This window comes from Vidua chalybeata, chromosome 3 (genome assembly GCF_026979565.1).
Source record: "Vidua chalybeata isolate OUT-0048 chromosome 3, bVidCha1 merged haplotype, whole genome shotgun sequence".
NCBI classification, from domain to species: domain Eukaryota; kingdom Metazoa; phylum Chordata; class Aves; order Passeriformes; family Viduidae; genus Vidua; species Vidua chalybeata.
In genome coordinates, this window is record NC_071532.1 from 95,219,233 (window position 1) to 95,241,007 (window position 21,775).

The 21,775-nt window shown below is 38.6% G+C and overlaps 1 long non-coding RNA gene across 1 annotated transcript; it reads right to left on the reverse strand.

The window, feature by feature from the left end:
- Positions 1-13,598: 13,598 nt before the first annotated feature.
- LOC128785549 (uncharacterized) lies at positions 13,599-21,378 on the reverse strand. The gene is made up of 3 exons (XR_008429920.1): positions 21,298-21,378; positions 15,069-15,863; positions 13,599-14,554 (listed from the first exon to the last, which is right to left on the reverse strand). It is a non-coding gene; the product is annotated as an uncharacterized LOC128785549 (long non-coding RNA).
- Positions 21,379-21,775: the final 397 nt, after the last annotated feature.

The following is a 21,775-nucleotide window of genomic DNA, read 5'->3' on the forward strand; positions in this document are numbered from 1 at the left end:
ACAGAAAGGGTGATTAGACATTGGAATGGGCTGCCCAGGGAGGTGGTGGAGTCACCAAACCTGGACTTGTTTAAGGAAAGACTTGACATGGCACTTTATGCCAGGGTCTAGTTGACAAGGTAGTGCTAAGTCACAGGCTGGACTCAATGATCTCAAAGGTCTTTTCCAAACTAACTGATTCTCTGATTCTCTGAATTCTGAGTTATTAAATTCAACGTAACCATTTATCCAGTGGACAGGCATTTGATATCCATCAAATATCCACTTCATAGTATTTGCACCTTTGGTAGAACATGACAACTCAGAAGAGCCAGCTGAAACTTAGCTGGAACTTGCTAGGCTCAAAGTATGAAATATTGAGGATCTATGTTGTGTACTACAGAGTGTAGTGTACTGTGACTTAGGACATCACAGTCCTCTTCTTGATTTAAGATCTCTAAACTACAGGAAATGGTTGAAGACTTGTGGGTAATTTCTACTTCATGTGTACAGAACGCAGCTGAAGATCCACCCTTGGAACTGAGCACACCCAGAAACGAAGTTCAGAGACGGCATATCTTTTGAAAATGGGGAAACTTGTTTTCTGAGTTACTGTTATCAGATGGGTACTGCTGGGGGATAACAATGAACAAGGCATAGATTTTACCATCCCACAAGAATGAAGAATTAATCCCTTTGGCTGAGTGACAGTCTTGGAGATAATTAAAGAGATTCTATCACCATCAGACAGTACAAAAACACAGCTTTTATACGCAATGAAAGAAGGGAACCAATGAGACAGGAAGAGACTTTGCAAGACAACTGAGGCTAGCAGCCTCTCACTACAGGACTGCCAAATTCTACCCAATGCAGGATTATACAGAATAAATTATTAATTGAGCCTATTGTGGCCTCCTTCCAAGACTAATAGGCCTTACTGGGCCCTTGGTGCAAAATACACAAGAACAGGAATCCCCAGATACATACTAGAAAGCTTGATTCAAAGAAGGCTCTTGTGGACTATGTTCTTGTCACTCTACCTGAGACTCAAGGGAAGATTTCTCTGAGAATAAAGGTCTGTGTGAAGTTTTGGACTACAGACTTCCCAAAGTAGTCCTAACACTAGCACAGTTATCAGATACAAAATTGCTTTGCACTTAGAGCTGCCCTTTGCTACCAGAGCAGACTGTTACCTCACTCTTAGTACTTTTTTTAAAATCAAGCTTTAGTTCAGCATGTCTGAGGACAGCAGACTTTATACTGAGGTGCAAGAACACGTTCTTGCAGGCTTTGAGATCTACATGGTGCAGTGTTTTAATGGATTGGTACTTCACCTCTAAGCATTTGGTCCCTGCCCAGTTTAGGGTAAAAGGCATAGCTGAATGTAAAGAGATTACTTACAGCCCTTGGCTTTATCTCTGTCACAGAAGCACTACTCATCTTGCAGCAAAATTATAGCTGCTATTCAACAGTGGCATATTAGGGGAACTGCCTTGCCAGCACTACAGTACTGGTTGAGAGATTGCACACTCCCACCTGCACTATACTTAGTTCTAGCCAACACTAATCATTTCCAAGACATCTACTAATGTGCATTTCCTCTCAAAATACTGACTAATGGTGAAAATCAATACAGCAAACTGATAGGATATATGACTTGGATATACCTGCTTCACATAATGGAAACATTTACCTTTAAACAATTTGTGACCTATAAAATGTTCACTGCAATTAATGATTAATTAATTACAAAAGTGCAGACATTTGTTCCAATTACAGTTATCCTTACTGTTGTACTAAAACACTGGGCTTCCTGGTTTTGATTATTTTTTTTTTTTTTTTTTTTTTTTAAGGTAGCCAAAGAAGTAATTCACTGCTTAAAGCTGGTTTCTCTTCTGGAGCCCTTTCTCTCACATTTTCTGTGCCCCTTGACCTCAGGCATCTGTCACAGCAACACCTCTGCTCATAGCAGGGGAGAAGGTGAATGGTTTCATCAGAAGCAGATGCCAAAATGCTCCTTGCGTGGGCTGGGACACAGTGATCATCACTCTCAACTGCAGTACAACCTGACTGCTGTTCTGGAATATTCTCCAACCCCCAAGAGGTCCCAGGACAACACACTGCTGATTCTGATGATTGGTTTGTCTCCCACACTGCAGAAAGTGCTGATGGGAAGTCAACCACACAAGTCTGAAGGGCCAGATTTTGCCCTGCAATCTTTTTCCAGTAACAGATATGCATTCTACAGGGCAAAAAGAAGACCTATTTTTTAATAAATTCACGTGGTCTTTTCTTCAGATCTTTTCTGGTTTCCAACAGGCATCATTGCATAACAGAAACACAACTGATTTTTGCAAATGGTAGTTCTGAGAAAAGAGAATAGATACATGGAAAATAGTAACCTATTTCCAACAGATCTATGAGAAAGATCTGATGTATAGGTCTCAGAAGACTTCCCAATAGCCAGTGGCCAGAGGATGAGGCACAAAGAACTAAAAATTGAATTACAGGTATCTTTAGGCCACCTTGTAAAATGGAGAAATTTAATACCATCAGAAAAAGAAAGGAAGAGGAGAATATCAGCAAGGGAGGATATGGAAGACAGTACGTGAAAGAAATAGAGCATATGCAAGGAAAAATGTTTAACAAGGTCTGTACATTTGTCTTCTGTATTAAGTATTTTCTTCTGTATCTCAGAGCATTATTAAAGCATTGAAAAATTATTTTATTTCTGTAAGCATTCTAGCTCCATTAAATAAACATCATTCTATCTCCTACAAATTTTGGAACCCCTCTATATTTTACTTACCAAAATAGATGGCAATGGGAGTCCTCCCACTGTGTTCAATACTCTTTGGATCTGATACCAATGCAGAAGCTGAACTTGCCCAGTACTTCTAATGTGAACTCACGAGCATGTTCTTTTCAAAGTAATCATCATCAATTGATCAGTAAAATGTTCAAAAGATGCTGGACTCTGGTGATGAAATCCTGGTAGAATTAAAGTCAATAGCAAAACTGCCTGTGACTTTCAGAGTTTTACCTAGAGCATCTGTCCAGGTCATGCCTGCCACATGTCTGAAGCCAGAAGCAGTTGAAGAGCACCAGAAGCAGAGGTGAGCTTTCTGCGTGGCACAGTTTGCATGTCTGAGTAAGGGAACCAGTCACTGGAGGGAATTTGTACCAACCAGTAAGATACATACATTTCTCTTCTCTAACGAAATTGTCTGAAATACTTATATAGGAACATGCAAATACCTGTTATTCTGGAATAAAAATGCATGGATTTCCTTTTCCTGCACTGCTACCCAGCAACAGCTGCAGTCTTAAAATCACAATCAGCCTCCTGAAATTCTCAAAATGCAAAAAAATTGCACAACTGGGGCAAAAACGTATGCAGCATTTACATATGCAGATGACAGCAATTTGATTGTCTGAGGCAACTGTTTTGGCCCAATTTTTACACAGAATTACTTACAGTGAGCTTAACAACCCTGTGCAAGAAAGTTCTAGTCACCAACAGGCTATGCTAAATTCCCCATGTAAACAGGCACATTGATCTGCTATCAGAATTTGGACACAGGATCCATTATCTCAGGTAACAATTACTTCACTTGGTCTAAATTCTTTCTGCCTGTTGCAGAAATCCTTCTTTCTTTCACATATTCAAAAGGGTCAACTACCATCCTATCTTCTGCTTCTCCTCATGACCTTAAACTATTTGCCTTCTATACTGGTATAAAGAATTAAGGATCAGTCTTTTAACAGTTTGCCAGTCTCTTTGGACATGTACAGCAGAGGCTCAATTAATAATCAAAACAGGCCAGCAGGGAACAAGCTATGCCACTCATGCAAGCATACACAGGTGCTGAGAAACCTTTCACTTTTGAATATCTAAATACCCATTGCAAATATTGGATATAAAAAAAAAATGTCATCTTTTGCTGCAATTAAAAGAACTGGCCTGCCTGAAGGTGAATCCCCAAAGACTCAGTTTCAGCCTACATCCCTTGAGTGCAAACTAGGAAAGAGGATTTTGCTTACCATATTTGAGGAACCTCCTCCCAAGTCCTAAATTGGCTGATGCCCTAAGCACTACCAAAATACAAATATTAAACCACCAATAGATCCCAATGACTGTAAGTAACTCTAAAACCATGTGGCAGTTGACTCAGGGGGCCATTGCACCACGCTTAAAATTCTCAGGCTTTCAGATCACAGCTGCTTCCTTGTGAAAGAGACTGTTTCAATTCTGAATCAAAGAAGAGCTTTGGTTTTTAAGGATTTGTCTATTTACCAAATATACTAGCTAGAGTAATCAAGTAATTGAAGATGGTTATCCTTCTCTCTAAAATTTCTATTATGATAATCCTAGATTATCACAGCTACTGTGATGCACCTAATTCTGCCAGATGTGTAAAAATTTGCATATATTTTCATTAGAATGTGACTTGCAGTTTTCTCCCACAAAACTTCCTTAGTTTTCAAGTGTTTGCTTTCCTAAGAGACTGACCCAAGTCAAAGCCTAAGTTAATCAGAGATAAGACTTTTTTCACTTTGCACCTTGATAAATTCCTTGCCACAAAGTTCCACAGGGCTGTGACTAGATCACTACCAGTATCTGCAGCAGCTAGCTAGTCTCCACCTGCTCCATGTTCACAGAAAGGCAGGATCAGCCTCATTCAACATTCAAGAGCTCAAATCCTTTATCATCATTTCTTTGCATCACTTTTTTTTTTTTTTTTTTTTTTTTTTTATTTCTCACATTTTCTTTCACAGCTCCGCAGTCACAGGAAACAGGGCCACTGGAAAAAGGTCACCTAGCTCACTTCTCTGTCCCAAAAAAGATCAAATATACAAGATTGTATTACCTCATTACTAGAAGGTTTCTTTCTGCTTAATAAATTAAACCTTTTTTATCCTGCCACTTACCTACAAAACTGAATAAATACACAGTCTTTCCTAGGGTATGAGAAACAAACAGTGTCACTCATTCCAAGAATGAATAACGACCTGCAACAAGTTGTAGCTTGCGACTACAGAGACTGACATATTGGTATACTTTAGTTTCAAAAATATTTTTAGAAAAATCATATATTCAGGAATTTTGTAATTAATTAAACTTCTGTTGAATTTTCAGCTTGCCACAGAGATCCACACCCATACATTACATAAATCAGAGATGATTATGGCTGAAATTGTCTGGAATTATGAAAGTACACTGAGTCTTCAGTACACAGAACACTGTACATCAAAAAGATGTCCCAGAATAGCTTATCTTCAGCAACCCCCTGCACAGGATCACTTACATACCTGCATTTATGGGAAATTGGGAATTGTGCCACACCTACAATTATAATAGTGGGTTTTACCTTACCAACAGCTGGTAAGGGGCTGAACCTTCTCTTGAACACACTGTTGTAAAGCACAACTGATGATGGAAAGTTCAGCTGGATGGCATCAGTAAACAAGACAGCTACACATATCTAGTTTTCAACTATATACAAACCAATCTCCAGCAGTTTTGGCTATGGCATTACTGATATGGACAACACAAAGAGTAAGTATGTTGTTTCCTTTAAAACACTGCCCCATAATTGTTTCACTCTCAAATCCATGGTGAGAGACACAGTTTAAATTGCATTTCCCACAAGTTAGCCGAGTAAGTCGACACCATGTTCATCACCCACAGCTGACCTTGACTCACAGTGAAACAGCAGTCTTGTCTCTACAGGATTTCTAACATGCATATGTTATTCTTGCTATCAGTCCAAATTGTGCAACTGAACACCTTGTGCTAAGTGCTGTAAAGACACAGAAGAAAAAGATGGTCCCTGCAGAAAAAGCACATCTGCTTTGTCAGTCATAAAGCCTTAAAATACAGCTTCAAGTGATTCTACATCTCACTATCCCCTATGACTCCATCTTTCTCTCCACTTGACACTGTTGAGAACAATCTTATTTTCTGCAAAACAGATGCCACGGCATGTGCGATGTGAAAGAGTATCTAAACCTTTAAAGGTGAGTGATGATTCCATAAACTGCTAAATCATGTCAAACCTTAGAGTACTTTGAGGTTAGAAATGTGCCTGAAGGACTGCTTAAAAAATAGAGTTTTTAGTGAAAGAAGCTCTCTCTTTAAAAGGACCTCCCAAATTTTGATTTTAATTTAAACTATAAATTATAGGGGGTTTCTATTTAATTAAAATTTGTAGTTCTAGTCTGTGTCCACACCTGATCTTCTGCTAGGCCTGCAGTCCTTTCCAGGTTATTCAAGTTATTCCTGCAGCAGCAGTTGTATACTTTCAAAACAGCCAGTAAGATCACTGGATACACTATATTTACACTAGTACTGCAAAGAGAGAAGTTTGATCCTTAATATCCTAACGGTGTCCAAGGAAGTCCAAGGCTGCCTTTCTAAAATAAAATGAATCCACCTGTGCCTTATGTGCAGAAAAAGACATGGATTCTTGGTTTTCTCCATTTTATTTTTGTATCAAGACATCTCAGTGTCATCTCTGACCCATAAATCCAAGAATGCTTAGGGTCAACACTGATTAGCATAAAAACAGGCAGGAAACACAGCAGCATGATGCTGAGTTGTGGAAACACAAAAAATTACTAGCTTTCATTAATCCACAGAGTCAATATTCATGTTAAAGCCAATGTATTCCTTAATACAAAATAGAGGTTTATTAAGCAACCAAAAAATCTGAAAGCACCCACTTCCATCTTGTTTCTAAGCTATGTTTAATGAAGTGCATGACTATCTGTTTTGTCCAACTTCTCTTGACATTAAGCATTTTTTTTCAAACTTCTGACTTTAATTCATGTGAACTTGAAATGGGAGGACCTATTTGGCCAACCATGGTATCTCCCCATTGGTGTTGAATTGATTCCTACTGCATCTTTTCTAACTTGCAACAGAAATGTGTTTCTATGATTAAAAACACTATTTCCTCTCCCAAATGGTTTTTCAGAACAGAGGAAGTAGATCGAGGATTTTTTAAAGATATTTTCCAGATACAATAGCCTTCAGCTTGCATTTTCCTCCCACCCTTCTGACCTGCACAGATGTTGTGGATTCCCCTTCGCCACCTGATCCAATAGAAGAGTCAGCTCTTGGCTCTAGGGATGTTTCTATTCCCATAGACATGTGGGGTTGCCAGAAATAAAATTACCTGTACATGGTAATATCAGGTGAACTCATTAAAAAAAAAAGTAAAATATATACATATGTGTATACAGCAGCACACTCTATCATCACATTTAAACAGAGTTAGACAACCTGACTTTAAATACACCTTTTTCTCACAGTCTCTCATGTGCCTCCACAATATTTGTGTGCCATTGTGTAAACTGAACTTTGGACATTATTATGGCTATATCCTGATTTCAGTGCCTTTGAGGAGTTTGTACTGGACCTTCAGATATCCTTTTCAATATGACTTTTCTACAAACCTATAAATTATACACAATATGGTCTCTAGGGCAAAATGAGCTCTGGATGAGCATTAACTACAAGGACTAGCACAAATACAATTTTATTTTTGTCATCAAATAAAGCACTGTTACCTCTACACTTCTTTAATTCTTAGATCAGCATACACAGGTTTAACATTTCATTGAGGCACATCAGGTACAAATGTTTCATGTCACTTGATCATAACATGCTAACTCAGGCACTTAATAATCAATCTGCTCTCAAAAAAGCCTATTTGCAAAACACACAACAGGAGGGAAACATGAATTATGCTTATTTAACCAACTGGATTGCTTATTTTTATAAGTCTATCAGCTTCATAAAATTTCACATTACTGATTCATACCAGTTTTTTTCCAAAAAAAACCCCAAAACAAAACCAACTAAGGATCATCTCAACCACCTTGCACCTTCTACAGCTATTCCAGCCCCAAGTCAGGAATTAGTACCAGCTCAGGTATATTTGCACACCGTGCACCCATATGGACCATTTTGATGGAGACATACTTTTACTGGCTTATTGGCAAGCAAGGAGATGACAGAAAGGAAACTCATCAAATGGAATGAGAAAGGAACCACACCCCTCCACCCAGCTCAGTAGGCAAAGGCTAGTAAAGACTCATCTAACACCTTTACTTCTGTTTGCTATTTTTCAAATTACTTCTCAGGTGGTACCATCAAACTGAAATCCTTTCAAGCAGTAGTTCCTGTCACAAATTTGAAAAAGAACACCATGCTATTTACCACCATCCAGGAGACCCTGTTCTTATTTTCCCTCCTCACCTTCTTTTCCATGTTGGCCCAAAGAAATGGGTTTTTAAAAAAAGTCGCTACAATTAGTGAGTAGCCTGGCTTAGAAATGCTAGTGTTAACATTTGCAGATCTGCTCTCAAGCCACAATGTCAATCTGCAAAGTATCTTTTGCATTAAGAGATGCAATGATTAAACTAACTCCTGGAAACTATGCCAAGGCACACGGAAAATGAGGTGACTGGAGACAGCCAACACCGCTTAATTGAAGGTAAATCATGCCTGACAAATTCGGTGGCCTTCTGTGATGGGGTGACAGTGTAGGTGATTGGAGGAAGAATGACTGATGTCATCTACCTGGACTTGTGCAAAGCCTGTGACAGTGTCCTGCACAATATCCATATCTCAAAACTGGAAAGACATGGACTTGATGGATGGACCACTCAATCAATGATAAGAAATCAGCTGAATGGTCATACTTAAAAAGTTGCAGTCAACAGCTCAATATCCAAGTGGAGACCAGTGATAAGTAATGTTCCTCAGGAGCTGGTACTGGCATTGACAAACATCTTTGTTGGTGACACAGATGGTGGGACCGAGTGTACCCTCAACAAGTTTGCCAACACCACCAAGCCGTGTGGCACAGTCAACACGCTGGAGGGAAGGAATGCCACCCAGAGGGACCTGGACAGGCTTGAGGTGGGCACATGAAGTTCAACAAGACCAAGTGCAAGGTCCTGCACCACGGGCAATCCCAAGCAAAAATACAGACTGGGAAAAGAAAGAATTGAGAGCAATTCTCTGAGGTGAAAAACTTGGGGTTGCTGGTGGAAGAAAAGCTGGAAGTGAGCCGGAATTGTGTGCTTCCAGCCTAAAAGCCAACCACATCCTGGCCTGCATCAAAAGCAGTGTGACCAGCAGATCAAGGAAGATAATTCTGCCCCTCTGTATCACTCTCGGAAGACCCCACCTGGAGCACTGCATTCAGCTCTGGGGTCCCCAGCATAAGAAGGACATGGAGTGATTAGCACGAGTCCAAATGAGAGCCATGAAGACAAACGGAGGGCTGGAGAACTTCTCCTATGAAGACAGGCTGAGAGAGTTGGGGGTGTTGTGTCTTAAAGCCCCTTAGTACCTGAAGAGAGCCTGTGAGAGAGCTGGAGAGGGACTTTTTACAGGGGACAGGAAAAGGGGGAATGGCTTCAAAATGAAAAATAGTAGCTTTAAGTTAGATATGATGAAGAAATTCTTCACTGTAAGGGTGGTGAGGCATCGGAACAGGTTGTGCAACCAAGCTGTAGATCCCAAATCCCTGGAAGCATTCAGGGCCAGGCTGGATGGGGTTTTGAGCAACCTGGTCTAGTGGAAAGGGTCCCTGCCCATGGCAGAGGGGTTGGAGCTAGATGGTCTTTAAGGTCCCTTCCAACCCAAGCCATTCTACAATTCTCTTAAGATCTAAAAAAGCGCAAAAAAGAAAAAGGATCAGGATAATGGTGTACTGCAAAGCAGTTTACAGCTAATCTATATGCAAAGCTAATTGTAATTCAGATAAGCATATCACAAGATAGAAGTTGCACAATGTTACACAAGCAATGAGGTGTATCCAAATCTATTTTTTGTATCTCTGCCATACAGTGACAAAGTAGGAATCTCTACAACCATAAATCATCTTCAAGTGACTACAAGCTCTTTTGTTGAAAACAATTTTTAAGCACACAGACCTAAATATAGATGTCTAATGTTCAAAGAATCCCCTTCCTCTTGTGTCTTCTAACCAGAGACATGAGATTTTCAGGCAGTACCTGCTGAGTGCTTGGAAAAACAAGCTCCTTACACAAAAGTTAAGAATGCACAGCTCTCAGTACCACTGGACTAAACGAACTTGTGTAAGACAGTACCACATAAATCCTTCAAATTTCAGCTACAGAATTTTTTTGTCATATGAGGCTAACATATTAATTCTCACTAATTTAAAATGAGATCTTCAGCAAACCAAACAACGGTAAAGCCATATGAGTCAAAACAGATCCTCTGATTTAATGAATTTTGAACTTAATCGTAGTTTATTTTGTAACATGAATTAAGAAAGTACTAAAAAACTAATTTCTAATCAAACTATTTCATTTGAAAAGATAAATATTGTGATGTTTTTCCATTATTGCCATACTAGAAGTTCTTCACAAGAACTCAAAACATTTGCTGGTTTTAGTGAATATGCAGTTTATTTTGTCTCAAAACTTCACATGTTTAGGACCTAATTCTGTAAACATTTCAGTTATGAGCAGCAGACTGACAGACCCTATGAAATATGAACACCCAGGCCAGGATGTCATGAAAGAATGAGGATTTTATTCTACTATGTTCTGTCAATAAACAGACAACTTGCTTTCTAAAGCATGAGATTCCTCCCAATGTTTCCAGCATTATTAATATATAACATAGTTGGTTTTCAAGATTTGCAGTAATGCATTCCAACTTATCTACTGTCTTGTATGAGGAATATAAAAGTCTATGTACTTACAGCAAATTGTATATTTATCATTTGCATTCAGCTTTGTTTGTTGTTTTTTTTTTTAATTCTGTGAGTAAAATCCCTGTGCATACTTCAAGGCATACAAAACAGTTTCAAGGAAAATGAAGGAAAAGAGGTTGGTTGTACTTAAAAGACTATTTTATAGTTAGGATCTTATCACAAATTATTATGAATGTATCAATTACACATTTCTTAGTAAAGAGAAAGGTTGATTAATGCTGATATCCTATGCCTTTCAATTTGATACTGTTTTGATCATTAGTGTTACAGGCTACCTGTAAACAGGGGCAGCAACATCCCTCCAGAGAGGACAGAAAAATACTTCTTGGCTTATGTCACAGGTGTGATACCTCTTGGGGAATGTTGTTTTTAAGCATACTACAACCAAGGTACTGGTTGATGAAGGGATGACTTAGACCAAGAAATGCCAAAATCAAATTCAGTATTCAGAACTTTGGGCAAAATGATAAAGCAATCAAGAATTCAATTTATAAAGCATGGGTTAATAATTCTATCTTAAATGGAATTGCTTTGAAAACCATACTGGAAAAGTAAGTTAACAGCTGAAAAACCTAGAAATTAACACAGAATGCTTTCCTCCCTTCAAGAAATTCTCAATTACTTCAGTGGAACAGGACTAGGCCACTGGCAAATGTACTGTCTCTTTGTACTAATATAGATGTCTGGCAATTTCTTTTTGCTGTTACCATGGTTCTAATACGCTGATGTTTCAGCAGAAAAATAACATTTAAGTGTATGACTGAACACTGAGACATTTTTTAGACATTTAAGGGTTACAATTATCAGTGAGGTCAAAATTTCTTCTTTAAAAGCATTAAACTATGATCTGAAATCAGTAATTCTCATATATGAAAATTCTGAATGTGTATTAACAAAAAAATAACAAGAAAGCTACTGATTTTGCTTTGTCAGTTTCTAGCCCTAAATTTTTGTTTCCTATTCCATCCATTGGCTAGTAAAAATGAGCAACAGGTGGAATTTCCCAACCTACTTGCATCCTTATATCAAAATACTACAGATGAGTAAGAAAAAGCCCCATTTCTCCTACAGCAAATACTTTTAAGCTCCATTTCACAGTAGAAATATTTCCCAGTAAGAAGCTGGGCCACTGAACAGCTCTTGGGAATACAGATTGTCTAGAACTCAAGTCATCTGAATCGCAAAGCCACAGATTACCTCAAGTTGAAGGAATTCTTAAGGATGGAGTCCAAATCCCTACTCCTCACAGGACTACACAAGAGTAAATCATAAGCCTAAGAGTGTCATCCGTATGTTCCTTAAACTCCATACAGGAGGTCATGAAGCTCCATACAAACAAAAGACACCATTAGACAGGAGAATTTTGGAATTCAGAATAGTTTATGCAATTTGCAGACAATCTGGAAGGAAATGCTTAGCATTGTGGGAACCTAGAACTCTGCTTAAGGAATTTTAAGGAATTTAAACTTGGCTTCCCCCAGTTCCTCCTTTTTTTTGTGGGTTTCTTTTGAGAGCCCCTGGTTCTTCCCTCATTTCCCCATATTAATATTTCCATGTTTTCTTACTCAAGTCTACAGTACCATTACAAACATATAGAGCAAATCAGTGGAATTATTACGTCCTTTCATACTTTACTATCTGTTTTCCCTGCATGTTCAGCGTTTCACTTTTATCACATTTTTAAAAAATATATAAAATTGAGGAAAAGTAGAAAATATAGGCAGAAAATAAAATTTGCTATGAAGTAGGAGCACTCACAACTGATTTAAACACACCAAGACTCATGATATTTTGCCCTTGGTACAACCATGGTGCAAACCTAGCATCATCAATAGCAGAAGCACAGCTTTTAGATACATGACATTGCAATTCCAGTTCTAAATTGTGTGCCAAGCTTATATCAACCTTTCAATGGAAATGCCACAAAATCAGAAGCATTTATACACTAAGAAATTAGTGGCATGGTGGTTCTGGGAACCTGCAAACCCTGACTGTTTAGTAGTGGCTAGCAACTTGGTGTTGACAAATCTTATGTATTATAAAAAGGTGTATATATGTAGACATATATATATATATATATATATTACTATACAGGTATAATTGTAACTCTTATAAAGTATACAAAAAGCACACAAATTAGCTAGCAAGATACCCCATTCACACTTCTCTTAACTTCCAAGTACATAAACACAAGTGAGGCTCTTGAGTAGTTTTAAGTTGTGGCTCACTAACGTCTATTAAATTATGAAATCTATATAGAGCTCATATTTTTAGGAATCCTTTGCAATATTGCAGTGCAATGAGAGTTTTCTAGACCACAATATTTATAAAGATAGCTACTTCATTAACTGCAATTCTCAAAAAGCTGCTCTATCTCTTCTTTCCTAGTTCCTGAAGTGATTCACCTGGCATCTGGAAACAAAGATACATGTATTGCTCAGTGGCTTCTGATGTGTATTTGGTAAATTAAAAACACCTTTAAAACCAAAAAGGAAGATGCTTTCACTAAGAGTAGAAATACTTATGATTCTGAATACAGAAAACCAATTATGGGAGTCAACCTGAATACAATTCCTGGAAGCCTCAGAAGCATACTCTGATATGTGTTATTGGCAGTGCTGCTTTGAATCTGATTGTTCTGCTCTTTGAGTAAGATGCATTTATGACTGCTAAAAAAAACTGAATTTCAAGTTAACCATATTTAACTAAATTTGGCAAGAAGCACGAGCATAGGAAAAGGATGTTCCATAACAGTTTTTCAAACAGAACACATCCATCACAGATTTTGGAAAATAAAAATTTATTAACTATATCAAATAACATATAAAATGACAAATAAAAAGTGTAGGGTGCATGAGTCATTAACATATGTGCAATCTTGTCATATGCCCGTATTTTCCACTGGAGTTGGCTGGAATTAACACTGTGGCAATCTGTGCTGGCTCTTGGGCAGGTAGGAGATAAAGGAAGAAAGTATATGGGATGAGACCTGCTCTGCAGAGCTGTCTATGAAACACAGTGACTGCTGCAGTGAAATGACTGGGTGTTTTATCCCATATTGCTTTGCAGGGCCTGCATTTCCTAAATCAGGATGCTCAGTCTTCAAGGTAAACTATTCAAGTGTGCCTTTTCTCCAGCATGTTGTGTCACAAAGGCCAAACAGACCTATGGCAAATATCTACCCTTCTCTTTCTTTTCTTTCTTCTAAACATCATCTGCTTCTTCTCAGGCAAGGTCACTGACAAGCAACAACAAAACAAAAAAGGCATTGTTAGATTGGATAGGTCATAGATAAAAATCTCCATCCTTTTCCCACTTCTTTTTTCTCATAAGCTATGAAACAGATCAGTGGGCAGTTCAGGAAGTCTGTCACTGATAGCTACTTTAAATTAAGCACCTTTTCAAGACCTTGCATACAGAGGGTGGACCACCACAGATACCAGTCGCAGAAACATGGCAGTAAGTGACTGAAAAGACAGCAAAAAATCTGTTCAGAAAGGGCAGATCCCTGAAAAAGTTCTTAAGAGCAGCTGGAGTTCACCCAGACATGTTACCAACCTTTCCACTATGAGCACTTCTCCACAGCTGATAAAGGTGAGGCACTAGCACACTGTAAAAGAAGTAAAAGAGGCCTTCCCCACTCTCAACATTTAAAGAATACTCGCTGAAAAATGCTGACAGTGTCCTGAAGATAAAAGGGGATGTTCATGCAAAGATCAACCTGAAAATCCATGAATGGAAATAGACAGCTGCTATTGCTTAATTCAGTGAGCAGCTTCTCTGACCCAACATCAAAATGGCTCTGTTTCCTGCAATAAAAAAAAAATATTTTGAATTTGGCTTACTCTCAGAAAGGAAGGGGCTGCATGTATGAAGGTTTCACTACACGTATACATTTTATTCACAGAAAACACAGTTTTAGCAAAAAATTACAAGTCTACTTTTAACAGTCTTGTTTCCCATCTGTTTTAATGGCATTCTAAGGTGTCAGTTTCATTGCCATTGTTTTGGCCCCTGCATGCAAATTGATATTTAGTCACAGAAATTCTACATGCCCACATATATTTATATTTAGCACACATTTATGAATACAGGGTGTGGTGTATTTTACCTTTTGGCTTTGTTTTTACTTAAAATTGACAGTGCATATAGGAGTGCTAAAATAAACTGGCTATTTGAAAGGCATTTTCTTTGTTTCCTGTCCCCTTGTAATCAGACACTACTATAAGAGACCAATGAAAGAACTGAAGAGAAAGAACAAGTTCCTAGAGCTGGGAAAAAACAGAACAAACTAGCAGAAGTAGCATATGAAAATAAACTTACCTGAGCTTTTTTGCTTTTCTAGCTGGTCCTTGGGTTCATGAAGTACTCTTGACTTCCCTCCACGTACATCTCCTGACTCCTCTGTGTAATCCTCCTTAACAAGCTTGTTGTCCATATCCACCTCTCAGGTTATTTTCCTTCTCCTTTTTCAGGTCATATGTCCAATGGTTGTGGAACTCTAATTTTTCTTAGCATCCAAACTCTGTATGTTGGCTAACAGAACCTCAGTTTTTCCACCAGCACTTTCATTTTAATTGAATGTTTGATTCTTTTTCCCTGATGTGACATTGTTAGTCATTCCTCTCATCACAACCTCTCCATCTTACACATGCAATGTCCAAAAACCACCTTGGTTCTTGTGAGAATGCTGCAGCCTGGCCTGTGCCCACTAGCCCTGAGGACTGAAGTATGCTATTTTCCTGGAATATGGAGGTCCAGTAACTCCACACACAGTAAAGCCCTTAGCTCAAGTAGATCCAAACATGCAGAGTATTTTAAAAGGTTGAAAAAAATCATTTATTTATCACTGGAAGTGATGAGATCTGGAGTTTGACGAAAACTGGAGTTTGAGATTGGGTGCAGGTTGATCACAGCCAAAGGATCAGCAGATTGTGAAATTCTTGAAGAGCAGTAAATCTGTTTCTCTTAGTAAATACATAATATATCAACTGTGCAGACATCTTACCACTGCTGGAACAGACATCTTTTTCTATGTGTGAGGGTATTTTAACTTGACCTGTGTAAACTCGGGGTGTTTCCTAGCAAGACCCGGAATGGACTTTGTGCTTGCACGTGCTGAAAAAACACAAGCATTACTTCTTAGTGTCAACTCCCATCCCAAGGAATCTGTTTTTCTAGATTTTTAATTTAAACTATGCAGCATAACCAGGACACTGCAGAAACATAAATCTGAATTCATAATAATTTGTGTTAGACATACCGAGAGTATTATAAAGATGCAAAGAAAGTATCTGTAGTCAACCCCATCATTTTCTGTGACATAACAGTATGAGTTCTTCCTAAATATGCACATTCTTCTCTCCCCCGCTTCACTCTCGGATCCAGTCTTAAAGGTGTAGAACTTAATATCCAGCATAAACAGAACAGATGATTGGGGATACAAGCATCATAAAGTCACCCCAGGGCATCCCCAAAAAATCTTGAGTATTTAGGCATAGCACATGACAGCCACGATGTATGCAAAATTGTTATAAACATAGTTTCATATTCAAACATGGCCTTTTCCTCTTCGGACAACAGAGGAATTACTAGTATCTCTGAAAATATTATTAAAACAAATCACTAGTGCTGAAAACTAATACACTGAATTCAACAGTCCTGGCGTAGGAGATGTGAAATAAAAGGATGAGCCACTGATTTACAATATCACAAGAGGCCTGGGAAACCCCTTTCAATATTATTCCTTATGTGAGAGAATGCCCTGCTGCAGCACTGAAGAAATGCCAGAACATCTACTCTCTACAGTTTATCCTCAAAACAAACCTTGGAGATCTTTGGAGATCTTCTCTTTCTGAATTTTGACTACTTTATTTGAACTGAGGAACTGTTCAAAAAGTGACAAAGATGGACTAGGTTAAATGCTGTAACATGGTACTTATTCACACTACATTAGGCAGAGGAACACTAAAATTAGGCATAAAAATTTTATTCCCCTGCTAATATCCTCCAGTATTGGCTAGAGTGAGGAGGAAAGGGGATTTCCCTTGGAAAAATAAAGCAAGCTGTTGATATGAAATATAAATATTGCAGTATTACATCTGCAATAGTATCACCATTTCTATTGGGGGGACAGGACATGAGGGAGAAGACATCACCAGAAAGCCTGAAAAAAATGAGCCATTCAGAGAGCAGTCTGAAGTCTTTTTAGAATGGTAACTCTACTCTCCATTATGTTCTGCCTATAAACAATCTTATTAATAAAAAAAATCTAGAGAGAGTGAGGAGATGTTCCCTTTTGATTTTACTGGAGCCACATGAGAAATATGTTTGGCCTGTCAGTCTAGAAAATTATATTACAAGCCTGTTCCTGAGCTCACTGCTCTCTTTTCTTTGGGGTCAGAAGCAGGATCATGCAAAGTAGGAACAAAACAGCAGCCTTTTTAAAACCTCTCATAAAAATATTTTTTTAATTGCTTCTTTGCCTTAATTCTCTTCACTACTGCACCAAGGAAGGCACAGCACTTGCCAGATTCAGACTCAACCAGCTGAAGCCATATCAAGTGAACATATATCTGTTGTATACCATGCCCTTTTTAACCAACTTCCTGAAAAAAAAACGCCATGAAGACATAAGGTTCAAGAAATGCAGACCTTTATACTTCACAAAATAACAGACCTCATTGCTGGTTTGGTTGGAAATCTGTGACCTTACAGATGTTTACGTGTTTGCCTGGTGCAGAGCTATAATCAATTTGGTTATGATAGACCTTCAAGAAACATAAAATTTATCCTGAAGGAAACTGTTTTCTGAAACCAACTGCCCAGTTGCATTAGGCAGGTGGGAGTTTCAGCAAACCAAAGGGTCTACTGGCAGACACAACATTGATTTCCTATTGTTTACAACCTACCAGACAGTTCTATACTGACCTGATTTGATGGTTCTCTCTGGGGCACCCTGCAGCCCTGGTTATTTCCACAACCATGCTGGCCAGCTTCCCTACTTGGCGAGTGTGTTCCACATCTGCAGCTTCAGTGCAAACATGCTGAACTAGTACATACACACTGAAAATCTGATCCGAGATCAGATTTTAAATCCCATCTAATAATAATGTTTACTGTTTTCATGACTAGAAGTATGATCCCTTTAAGGGATCAAAAATTCTATTGTGATTTTTGTCTGTTTCCACATTCAACACCCCCTCCCCATACAAGATGTTTCCCCTTCATTTCAGTTTCATTACATTTTGCTGTTTTTCCCTCTATGGCTAAAATAGACAGAGTAATTCTAATCAAAGCAAAATACTGTGAAGGATTCTAAAGAGATAATCGTTGTCAACAAGCTACAAAAGCTTTGATTTTTATTCTCCCTGTGACTTTTTAATCTAGGATATGTGGAGAAGACAATGCTATTTGGTCTGCACCCATTTTTACTCCATAGAAATCTGGATGCACTTCTGTTTAAAACACCATTGGTAATCTTATTAGCATTTCTCATTATTCCTATTACGAGAAATAAAAGGTCAGTAAGTAATCCACAGCCATAAAGTCTTCTGGTACTATACTATCAGGAACTTCACATCTTTACTGAAAGTTGATCAACATGATGCAAACATTTACCAAGCTCAGACAAAGTGATTATAAACTCAATATTTCCATAAGGATATTCAGTGCTGTATACCTATTTAGTATCAAAGTACTTTTCCACCACTGACTCTCAAAAAAAACAATGACTGTTCTCAAAGTTGATCAAGAAATTATTCTAACACAGACAACTTTGTTTTATAAACGTGCTTGTGCAATGCATTTAGAAATACCCATGTTCATTTCCCATGGAAATGCTAATACATGAGAATTATATTTTCATTCTTTCAGAGTCCATCTAAAAGCCTGTCCAGCACAAAACAGTTTTCAAAACAGTTTCTTTTCTGCCATTCATATAGCAAAGTTTCTATGCCTTGCTAATAGTCTGCCGCATATGTGTAGCATGTATGTGTATATAATCAAAATATTCCTTTGCATATCTTATTCATCTCCTCAACACAAAAATTTAAACAAAATAGAATAGAAAAAGAGAAACCCTCAGAAATAGTCCTTAACAAATTTGGAGAAATCATATATCTCTGATTATACTGAAGTTGCTTCTCTTCTTTCTTAATTGTCTTTGTCTCCAAACACACAGTTGCTCAATTTTATAATGTGCAACATCCAAGACTGTAGAGTAAAACAACAAAGTCATACTATGAACCAAGAACTACTACAATAAAACTGATGCCCTTTTTGAAAATGTGGGCATATAACTGGGTATTTGAATCTAAAACAAAGAAACCACTGCAAATGTTTAGCATTTAACTATTGCCCTTGTTGGTGAAAATGAGGGGGAAAAGTGGGGGGGGGAAAGGGGAGGAAGAACATTTACTCTCCAGAAAGTTCAAGCTGTAAAATACGTACAAAATTGAATCTACTATTAAGATCAGATTAAAATATACCTAATTCTACATTTACTCATTGTAATCATTTACTCTTCTCTTTGTTTCACTTGATAAATTAATGTAGCTTTTAGAAAAATATAGTTACTAAGAAAGATCCTGGGTTTTTACATACAGTCTTGCACCACTCTGTATTTCTAATGTTCAAAGTGTTGTGTTGCCTTCTTAATTGTTTTTAAATGCATCATATTGGAAACAAATATAAATATATAGTTATCAGATGACACTACAGCAACCAAGTTTAACCTTATCAATCCAAACTTAATCAACCTTAATAAATCATATGGGGTACCTGCAAACTGCCCAGCAAGGGTTAACAGTTTGTTCCAATATTTGAGGGGCTTTTTTGTTTGCAGAGTGACATGACAAAGACTTTTATTTGTTTGGAAATTTTCGAAAATAAACTATCACATGGAACTGAAATGGCAATTAAAAAAACAAAAAGGGAGAGAAGGTAAAAACTAAATATCATTTGGAACTGTAGCTGTTGTTCTCCCCAGCAATATCCTTAAAGGTAACAAAACCCCCACACCACTCAAATTACAGCATATAATCTATTAAACTGTTCTACAATAGTCACAAGAACCATGTAAAGACAATTACCAAATAATAATTTCTACTTAACTATAACCTTAAATGCAGTTTCAAAATTAGGTCAGTTAAAATGAGAATCATCATTTTTAAGGAGGTTAGGAATCATTAGAATTGAATAAAAATATTCCTAAATGACTACATGGAAAAAAAGCAAACATAACTAAATGTTCAAGTACCCCATATTTTATACACAGCATCAGAATTATATAAGAAATGCCTATCAATGGATGCTCTGTTCGAGAAGTGGGATTCCAGTCTGACTCAGTATTATTATGTGACAAAAAAATATTTAATTCACAGATAGCTTGTTTTTTTTTTTTCTTTTTTCTTCTCTCAAAAAATAAGCCTTTATAAGGACACATATGTAGCAGAGATACATAGAACTGAGAAAATCACTAGCAATTTCTCAATCTGCAACTTGGGCTTTAGCATTACTGTCAAGTTTGTGTTAAATAAGCTTTTTTTTTCCTTTCAACCAAAAAAATGCATACCACACCAATCAAAACTAATCACAGCAGGGCTTTCATTGAAACAGTAGTTGCTAATTTTACAGGTCTGCCCACATTGTTCTAGAAAATAGGAAGCAGAAATCTGACATTTCCAGCAGTCATTATTAAAACAACAATCACTGAGAGCTCGATCCTGTTCTCACTGGAAGCAATGTCAAACTCCCCGTTGACTTCAGGCTGAGCAGGATCAGGCCCCGAGCTGCTCAGCCTCCTCCAGCTCTGTGCACAAGAGTGTGTGTTGTGGAGCTGGAGTGGAAAAAGTACAAGCTATTCCTTTGTTAACTGCCCAAACAGTTGAACTTTCCATCACTTTGTCAACAAAGTGCCCTGCAAACAACAACGGTGATAAAAGGACATATTTACCTTGAAGGAACAGGAAAGGGAAAGCCGCAGAATTGCAAAACAAAGTAGTCCAAAGGAATTATCTATGCATGCAGTCCAAGCGTGCACCTTCAAGTAGGCCACAGTCTGTCAAGCAGTCGTCTCAGCACCAGCCACCCTGCCTTCCATCTTACGAGATTCACCCAGAAAACTGACAAACCTGCTCCACGACAACAAAACTCTCCTAATGCTTTTGAACGCCCACCATTTGTTCTCCATTCATCCAATCAACTTTCCACTGCACATCTTCTCCTGCGACTGAGGCTCAGAGGCAGGATCCCTTCTCATCTGTATGCTAATTATTTTGCCACATGGACAAAAGTAATAATGCTTTCAGACAGGAAACCAACGGGCCTGAAGTCGAAGGCAGAAATTAATAAGTTTCCACCACTGAAGGCTGAGAAGGTGGGCATGCGTGCAGCTCTGTGGCTGATGGATCAGCTGTAACCTCCATTTAAGAGCAGCAGAGAGGCGATGGGCTGGAGGAAGCCTAGGCAGCGTAGCATGCATCAAGCCCTAGTTCCCCTAGAGACCACATTACTGCAGCAGAACAGCATCCGTAGCAGATTGCTGACTTACCCCGCCTGAGCCTGCATCCTTTAAGCAGCGCGGCGCGCATCCATCCCGCCGGCCCCGCGGCGCGGTGCAGTGCCCGGCGCGGCCGCGCAGGCCCAGCCCCCGCGGCGCGGCGGGAGGCGGGCAGGGCTGGGGCCGCGCACCCCGGCCGGGCTCCCCGGCGGCGGGGGGCGCCGCGCCGGCGCTGTGTTCCACCCAATGGAGGGGAACGCCGAAACGCCGCAGCCGTCCGGGAGGGGAGACCGCTAAAAATACTCCCCTGCCGCTGTGCTGGCGTAAAATGGTGTCTCCGACAGAGAACACCCCCCCCCCCCACACACACACACCCCCCTCCAAAAAAAAAAAAAAAAAGTCCCAACAATTAGGTCTCTAAATGTATATTTTAAATAAATTAGTGATCTAAACCATCGGTTTTTCTGCTGGGGTACCTCACCAGGGTTTCTAGTTAATTCTGCTGAAGCTTTCCTTATATTACCTGTTC